We start from the raw sequence: 9719 nt of genomic DNA, 5'->3' as shown, positions 1-9719 counted from the left end.
TCAACATGGCGTCAGGAATGACAACTGAAACTCACATGCCTCATGACTGTGCCGAAAAAGCTGCCAAAGACATCAAACTCAGACCAGATCTATACTCAGAACCTCTGAAAAATCCAGACCTAACACTCTACACAGATGGCTGCTGCTACAAAGGAGAACATGGAAATGTTGCCTCATATGCAGTAGTGGAACAAAAAGGAGAAGGGTACACTATCAGCCACAAAACACTTGACTCAGGAAAAATACCTCAGCCAGCATCTGTCCAATTGGCAGAAATCATTGCTCTCACCAAGGCACTCCAACTCAGCGAAGGAAAAAAAGTGAACATCTATACTGACTGCCTACGGACATGGGGCAGTTCATGTGGATGGACCACAATGGGTGAGAAGAAATTTCCTGACTACAGCAAACACTCCAGTAAGACACAGACAGAAATTGGAAGAACTAGTTGAAGCTGTGTTACTACCCAAAGAAATTGCAGTAATGAAATGCAAAGGACACCAGAAAAACACCACCGAAGTGGCCCAAGGAAATGATGCCGCTGACACAGCAGCCAAAGCAGCAGGAGGATACACGGGCCAGATGATGATGATGACAAACACAGAAGACCCTCTTCCAAAACTAACTGAAAAGGACATCCGATACATGCAAAAGGAAGCAGACGCTTTTGGAGGGTATGGACTCTGGAGATGCCATGATGGAAGAATAGTAGCTCCAGCTAAGCTTTGTCAACTCCTACTGAAGCAAGCTCATGGCCCCACCCATGTGAGCAGAAAAATCACCCAACAGAATATCGAACTTCTCTGGTGGCATCCCTACATGACTAGCATAGTGGAAAACTATGTGACAGAATGTGACACATGCAACAGCCACAACCCAAAAATGGTCTACAAGTGCCCCATGGGAAAATTCCCAGTTCCTGATGCACCATTCAAAGACATCACTATTGACTATACGGACATGGGCGCAGAAAACTGCGTCAGAGGCTACAGGTACCTACTGGTAATGGTGGATAGGTTCACAAGGTGGGTGGAAGCTATCCCATGCAAAAAGGAAACCGCCAGCTCAGTCACAAAGTGGCTGAAGAATGAACTGATTCCCAGATATGGAGTTCCCAGAGTGATCAGATCAGACAATGGCTCACACTTTAAAAACAAACACCTAGAAGAGGTAGAGAGAGCCCTAGGCATAACACACAAGTTTGGGTCAGTTTATCATCCTGCTTCACAAGGATTGGTAGAAAGAGCTAATCAAACCCTTAAGAGAAAGATTGCCAAGGTGTGCCACGGCACTAACATAAAGTGGTTAGATGCACTCCCACTGGCTCTAATGTCTATGAGAAACTCGCCCAGTAGCAAAACACACCTATCATCACATGAGTTGTTGACTGGCCGCCAAATGCCTGGCCCTCCAAGAGATGGGGACCACATCCCGTCCTTAGACATATGGCAAATTCACTGTGATGAATACATGACTGCACTAACTAACCTGACTCGAGTTTTGTCTAAACAGGTGCGGGAAGTGGAGGCTGAGCCAGAGCCCAAGCCTGAGACAACCACCCCAGAGACTCCTGTGGTAAAGGTAGGGGATTGGGTACGAGTGAAGGTCCACAAAAGAAAGTGGCCGGATCCCAGGTGGACTGGACCCTATGAGGTTGTAGAGTGTACAACTCATGCTGTCCAAATAAAAGGTAAAACAGGAGCAATTTGGCATCACCTGACACATTGTGTGCCTGCCTTACCACCTTCCCGCACATTAAGAGAAGTTAGAACTGATTTGGCTCAACTGGAGACAGCAGCAGGAAAATGCCTGCCTCAGAGCTCAGTAGACATGGATCAGGGACAGCATTGAGCTGTCTAGTTGTACTGTACATTCTAATTGCATTCCCTTGCTGTGTCAGCAAACTGAACAGCTAAAAGAAACATCTAACACTACTAATCTTAGACCCAAAAGATCAATGAGAAGCAGTATCACTCCACTTAACCTACAGTTTGTAGAAGATCAAGATGGAGTGGCACGTTTTGACCTGTGCTCAGTAATCATGTGTGGATCAGATGAACAAAGTTATAAATGGTCTGAGAAATATGTGTGTGAATACTATGGGAACACCGGATACGCTAATGATAGGTGGTGTTCCTCTTGGTCCTATGTAATAGCCAACTCAGGCATTGGAAATTGGGGTTAAAAACCAATCAAATCATCCGAAGGGAAAGACCCCCTCGGAAATAGACTGACCATCTTTAAAGAATCCTCTCCAGATGATTGTAAGAACGGTGCATGCAACCCATTGATAATCACTTTAAAAAGACCCCTAACCACAGATACTGATATTTATGTGTTGGGAGCATATGAATCTGGTACTGACCCCTTGGGTCAGTTCATGATCACAGTAACAAAAAAGTTTCAGTCCCCAATGACTAATAACTCGCAGAATGCACAGAATATCCCTAGCCCAGAACTCCCTGGCAAGGTAGACCCTAGGATCGAATATCTCACAAATTTGACAGTAAAAGAAACTCTAGCCATAGAAACTGGTTATAGCGACTCAAACACTTGGTTGACTTGGGTCCGGTTTACTGCCAGAAGCATGAATATGACCGATTGCATTGTTTGCTCGAAGGCAAGACCAACTCTATATACCACCCCTGCTCCACTATTGTATGATACAGATAAAGATGGCTTTAATTGCATGATGCGCTTGCATATGGAACCTGATCCTGCTAATTGCTCTACTCTGAGTCTTCTTTTCCCAGCCACAGCCAACCACACCACACCACCAACCTTTCAGCCAAGAAAAGGAAACTACACCTGCCTAACCAGAAAAAGTAGTACAAAGGTGGGTGAAATGAATCCTGCATGGTGCACTCACACTATTGATGTCACAACATGGGCCAATGCCTCCAGACTACTCATAGCCAGAGCAGACCTTCATTGGTACTGTGGAGGCAGAAGGCTGTTGAATTACTTACCCAAACATTGGTCAGGCACATGTACAATTGTTAGGCTAGCTTTACCTCTAACCATGATTGGACATAAAGCAAACTTGACTAGGTAATTTGCGATTTCTGAGCTCACCAGTGCTTTCTTTCCTTTTAATGAAGTTAAATGAAGTTCCAAACTGTTGATTTTGGTAGGTTTAAGGTTTTGGCTATGTTTTTTTTTTTTCTGATATTTCAGCATCATAATGGCTTCCCTGACTTTCAATAACATCTCTTTGGTCCTCATGTTGACAAGACACCAATAGCAGACTGCACAAATTATGTGAGGGAACACACCTGACGAACACACTTGTCAAGCCAATTGTCCTATCACTTTTGTGTAGCCTGAAATAGGGGGATTATGCATAAAAGTGTTGGAATTTCTGAATGATAAACCAATATGTACATTATATAAAAAATAAAAATCTCTACGTTTTTATTTCAAATCCAAACAGAAGAAAAAATGCTTCACTGTCCCATTACTTACGCACGGTACTGTATAACCTTCTGTGGAAAGGGTTTTACATGGAACCCAAAAGGTTTCTTCAAAGGGACAGTGGAAGAAGAACCCTTTTTGGTTCTAGGTAGCACTTTTTCAAAGAGTGTAGGATCTGTGATGGGTCTGTCTGTCTCTATCTACGGTATATTTGCTTGAATGCCACAGCCTATTTAAGTATTGTTGCTGACCATGTGCATCCCTTCATGGCCACAATTTACCCACCTTCTAATGGCTACTTCCAGCATGATAATGCACCATGTCACAAAGCAAAAGTCGTCTTAAACTGGTTTCATGAACATGACAATGAGTTCAGTGTTCTTCAGTGGCCTTCCTTGTCACCGGATCTGAATCCAATAGAACATCTTTGGGATGTGGCACAACGGGAGATTCACATCTTGAAAGTGCACCTGAAAAATGTGCAGGAATTGCGTGATGCAATCATGTCATCATTGACCAGAATCTCAAAGGAATCAATGTCACGAAGAATTGAGGCTGTTTTGAGAGCAAAGGGAGGCTCTACCTAGTATTAGTATAGTGTTCCTAATAAAGTGTTGGGTGAGTGTATATCTAACTATCTTTGTTTTTGCTGGTCTGTAGGATCTATGATGGCCGTCAGCCCGTCCTGTGTATCATGGACACAGCCATGATCAAAACCATCCTCATCAAGGAATGCTACTCCCTTTTCACTAACAGGAGGGTAATACGCTAAATTGAAGTTGTTGTATGGGGAAAAAAACATAAGGGCTCATTAAATAGATAATATCATTGTTATTATAGCATTATTAATATTCGGTTAATTTTGCAGTATATAATCATTGTTATTTTTCTAGAATTTCTATCTCAACGGGCCTCTGTATGACGCCGTGTTTATCGCTGAGGATGATGCATGGAGACGGATCCGCAGTGTCCTGTCTCCCTCCTTCACCAGTGGGCGGATCAAAGAGGTACAGTCCCATCTCTCCTCTCCTTCTTTCATTCATTCCAACAACACAAATAAATGAATGACTAACAACTCTGACGTGTGTGTGTGTGTTTATGTGATTTGTACTATGTGTATAGTGTGTATTCATTGTTGTTTGTTGTTGTGTGAAGCAGCAACTTTAATTGTCTAAGACAAATTTCCATCCGGGACAACAAAGTATATTTAATCTTATCTTAGATAAGTTCAGTGGTCAGATGACAGAGTTTAGAATAATAGTTCATCTTTGGAGTCACTTATTCCTTGACTATATACATAATGTATCCTGTATGAATGTATATTCTCAGGCTATATAAACATTAAAATAATTCCTGTTTCAAACATGATATTAACCCATGTTTTGCACATATTAATCCATGTATCAATCATCATATTTTTCCATGTATCCTTCCCAACTCAGATGTTCGGGATCATGAAGCAGCACTCTGGTAATTTGGTCAGCAATCTGAAGAAGACGGCCGATAACGAAGAGCCCGTTGAACTAAAAGAGTGAGTATTTCTCTCCGAGAAGATAAGGTGAATTTGTAATTTCAGTGAACTTCCCCTTTAATTTTGTGGTTGTGGTTCTGGTGGTCAAAGATTTTGTGGTTGTGTTCCAGGTTCTTTGGACCATACAGTATGGATGTGGTCGTCAGCACTTCATTCAGTGTCGACATCGACTCCCTCCACAACCCCTCTGACCCCTTTGTGACCAACATCAAGAAAATGCTCAAGTTTGACATCTTCAGCTCACTGTTCCTCACAGTCGGTACAACTGCCTCCATATAGCTTTCAGTCTCAATCATTTTGTGCTTAATAAATGAAGCTATCGATTTCATTACACTGTGGAAACACTCTATGAGACCACCAGTAGCTCTCTGTCCTTCCTGGCCTACAATCTGGCAACCAGCCCTCACATTATGACCAAGCTGCAGGAGGAGATAGACACTGTTTCCCAACAAGGTAACCCCTCTGCAGACTCCTATATAGTACTATTCATGTGGAACAGGAAATATGATAGTGACAGTATTTTAGAGGGTACTGATGAGTGTGTAACCCCTGTGCACTGCAGACTCCTACAGTATCTATTACTATTGCTTTGGAACAGATGGTTAGATAGGTGACAGTATTTTGCAGTGTGCTAATGTGTCTGTAGCATCCCTGTGCAGACTTCTGCCCAGTATTATTCATTTGAAACAGGAAGTAGATAGGTGTTGTTGGAATCTTCAGAATAGTTAAAAGGCCAGTACCTGAGGACCTGAGGGATCTACAGGGTATATACCTTAAAAGCATGTCTGACATGCAGTGGTGTGCGTGACCATAGAGTGATTTCTAAACTAATACAATTATCTTAAAATAAATTATAAAACGAACAGGTTATCAGTGCAGAGACTTGTATGATATGTGCTCTCCATCTGACTCGTGCTGCTGCATTCTGTATCATTTGCCAATAGCTTTCTTTGGTCGACCAGACAGGAGAGTGTTACAGTAATCAAGGCTGCTAGTAATACAAGCATGCATTTGTCATTCAGTGTCAGCCTGGGAGAGGAAAGGTTGCACCTTTACAGCTGTGTTCTGTAAAGGTCCATGTAATATTCAACCTTTTTAAAAGCTTCCTAAAGGTTGTAATGACTATCTTTAATCGGTAGCGATCAGGGAACGAGATCCCTTGAAATAAATATGTCATTTACAAACGCTGTTTTGGTTCGGAAAACACGCTTTTTAAAATGGACTGTCCTACCTGGTTTTTGCTCGAATGACTAGTTCTGTGACATCCATATGTCCGCAATGCATTTCACCAGGAAATCAATCAAACTGTTTGACTGGTGCTACAGAGTCGATAGTTGCCCTTAGTTTGGTGTTGAAGCTGGTTAATAAATCATTATCACAGGAGGAAGCTGTTGATGGTGTACTATTCATATTCATCATCATGAATCTCATCTGCTCAGCGACATGGCTAGATAAATAATAGACGATGCAACAGGAGTAAGACCCTTTGTAATCACTAGGTCCAGGGTGTGGCAGTGGTTATGGGTGAGCCCAGTAACTCGCTGAATAAAGTCCGTAGAATTCAAGAGATTCATCAAATCCATGGCTGTCGAGTCAGTCTCATTGTCCACATGTAGGTTAAAATCACCAATGATAATAATCTTAGCATAATTTGAATGAAAGGTAGATGGGCATTGGATGAAACCGTGATCTTTACATTTCTCATCCTTCATCAGGTGTCTTTATCACTCATTACTGTGCAACAGGAGGCTGATGGAGGTAGAAATGGGAGGACAGCTCATTGTAATTAGAGCTTGACAGACATATCTGATATTGGCCTTAAAGAAATATCGGGGAGTTATTCACCATGTTATATATAATATAGAGGAAACTGGACAGCACTTATTATGGATCATTTAACACAATTACACATGACACAACTGTGTTAACAGAGACACAATACGTCCTGCTCCTGTACATGTTTGTATATACTGTACATTTTCCCCTATGTCTGCTAAGGGCTTCACTGCTTTTTCCACTGTTTATGTGGCACATAATATATTTATATGTAATTGGCCACTTACGTAAATGTGTTATTTTATATGTATGCACTTTATCTTGCATGTTTACAGACTCCCCCCATTCAATTTCACGCATTTCTATTTGGAGTATAAAAGGCACTAGATCACCTGCGGGTATATAAGCTGTGGCTTGCGCTGCGTTCTTCAGTTGGCAGTTAATACCTGAACCAGTAAAGACTGAGGACCAGACGACTCACTAGTGTGTTTTCCATTTATTCTTAAGCATAAGCATTAATACAGTTTGTCATTAATGTAGGCTTTCTATTTAGTGTACCGTTATGCATAGTAGCATATGAAGTTTGTAGTCTGTTAGCGGTAATTGCGCTAGCTTGGTATCCTAAACGAGGACGAGTTAGCACTAGCTTGCCGTTTACGATGAGTGGTTGTTGTCAAATGACACCTGACAAAACATGTCGAAGGGAGTCTGGTGTAACGTTTGCCTGACTCCACTGATACAGATGTATGTGTAGGATTTAATGTTAGAGTGTTTTGTAGTTTACATTTTCTTTGTTTTTCTTCGTTTTCTCCTAACGGTTAAGAGAAGGTAGACGGTTAGAGCCAAAGCCCGAACCGCTGATGAACAGCGCTGTAGTTTACCGTTGCCAAGGCAACCAGGCAGCTCACAGGTTGTACCATATTTCTAAATCATTATTTTGATATAATACTGAAATGTTGATATTATATTGTTATTGTTTTACATTGTAATTTGTATTGTTCCAACTAAGTTCATTGGCAGTTAATACCTGAACCACGAGTATGTTTTCCATTTATCCCCCCCCCTATACTAACCCTAACCCCAACCCCACCCAGAGACCTCTTCATCCCCGCTACCCCCCTTGTTCAAGTTCTCTCCTGCTAATACAAATAAAATGAAATAGCCGACTGCCTATGGCCCCTGGTGTGAGCATTGATTACTTTGTCTTATGATGACTGTTGGATAGATGATTCAATTACTTAAACAAATGTATTGTTGTAAGTCGCTTTGGATAAAGGCGTCTGCTAAATGCCATGAATGTAAATGTAAATTACAATGGAGGGCCATGTCCAGAAACGACCCCGAGCCCCTACCACTGATCTATATACCTATATCTATGTCTGTGTTTTGTCTATTAATTAATAATATGATGATGATTAATCCCAACGACGTATATTTTCCAAGAAACAACATGAGCATATCTGTAATCAAATAAATATCTCCTGCGTCATAATGCTGTTGTCTTGATGACGCTGCTAGCAATGACGTAAATTTATGTAAAAGTCACTTTGGTCACTTGAACCTCCAGTTGTTGTCAAATAGCCTTTGCTGATTGTCATTTGTAATGTGGTACGCTCATTAGTGGAAATAGATTCAATTACATTTCAACACAATGGAGAAAAACTGGTGGGACCCGCCGCAGGTAAGTTTGCCTTGCTCTATTTTAGTTTAAATAAACGGGAATACTTTACATTAAATTGCCCCAATACTTGGGCCAACTGTCCAAGGACGTAGGATGTATCTTTCGAGAGGGGGTGCTGCCTAAATGTTGTGTAAAGGGCTGTGCCATGGCTGCTGGTGGGCCGGTCGATCTGTGGGCTGCGGGGCCGGTGAGCGACACGATGTGTGGGCTTCGCGCAGATCCCCCCTACCTTAATCGAATAAGCACTAGGCCTACAACTCCTGTATATTTTCAGCCTACCTCAAGTCCGTGAACTGCCTTCAAGTAAACGCAAAGCTGTAAGAAGCAGGGCTGAAAATTAATCAAATTTAATCAAATCAAGCTCTATCATCCGTGGTGACAACATGTTACTGTACACTTGTTTGTATTCGTATGTTATCGTCCAGTCAAAGTAGCCTACAATTCAAAGCAACATTTCCCCCACAATCAGGACCTAGACCAACTGCAAAGAAATACCCTTAATTGGCTACTCTTTGTTGTTAGATCGCTGGGAAGTAATTCATCCGACTCGGCAGACAGTTTGATGTTTGATTGAACATCAAGTCAAATCGCGGTAATTTCGGTGAGCGCGCAATTCCAAAAACAGCTGTTTGTCAGTGAAAGAGCAGCGTAACAGCCTAAAAAGTGAAACGGGACGAGCTCAATCGTTGTTACAGAGAGAAATGTGGCTGCAAAATCAACCATTTTAAAGATCAACATTAAAACGAGACAGCTTTATAAATAACCTATAGAGGATGGACTATCGAAGAAAGATGATTGACAGAACAATATCAAAATGGTTAATTTGATGTTTTCAGTTAGGCCCTATCTAAAATATAACCAAACATAGTTGGCACTAATAGGTCTTAATCGACAGGACCTTTCCTTAAGTAAGTCGTAAGTTGACTTTGCAAAGGGCCTACAATTACTTACTGTACAGGCCTACATGATTTGCAATATAAATTGTGTCGGATATGTTGAATAAAAGGTAGATGTAGGCCTTTTTTAAAGGCAAAACTAGAGAGCCCCTTTTGGGAAATTGGGAACGCAACAGCCTATTCTTGAGAACATTGTGAGGTACCGCAATCTCTTTGCGAGGGAAGCCTGTTATCTAACGCAATCATATTTCTTGACGTTTCCCTGTCATTGTGTCTGTCATCTCCATCAGGAAGTTTCAAAGCACTATGCTACTGTATTTGATAACTACCCACTCACCCCATTCAGGATGGCTAAACATAGACAATATGTAAAGATCACTGGAGACAACTGAATGGTTTTATACTCAGAAAAGACAAATAC

The 9719-nt window shown here is 41.5% G+C and overlaps 1 pseudogene across 1 annotated transcript in view; it reads left to right on the top strand.

Annotated features, from left to right (window-relative positions):
• Nucleotides 1-483: 483 nt before the first annotated feature.
• The window catches only part of LOC310811368 (cytochrome P450 3A27-like), an 86322-nt pseudogene continuing 77086 nt past the window's right edge, over nt 484-9719 (top strand). Inside the window, exons 1-3 of the transcript in view lie at nt 484-674; nt 774-1002; nt 1513-1593. The product of the transcript in view is annotated as a cytochrome P450 3A27-like (transcript). The remainder of the gene's footprint in view (nt 675-773; nt 1003-1512; nt 1594-9719) is intronic.

This window comes from Argentina silus, assembly GCF_951799395.1.
Source record: "Argentina silus genome assembly, chromosome: 10".
Taxonomy (NCBI): domain Eukaryota; kingdom Metazoa; phylum Chordata; class Actinopteri; order Argentiniformes; family Argentinidae; genus Argentina; species Argentina silus.
The sequence above is the reverse complement of the archived record's forward strand: the minus strand, read 5'-3'. Positions and strand labels throughout refer to the sequence as shown.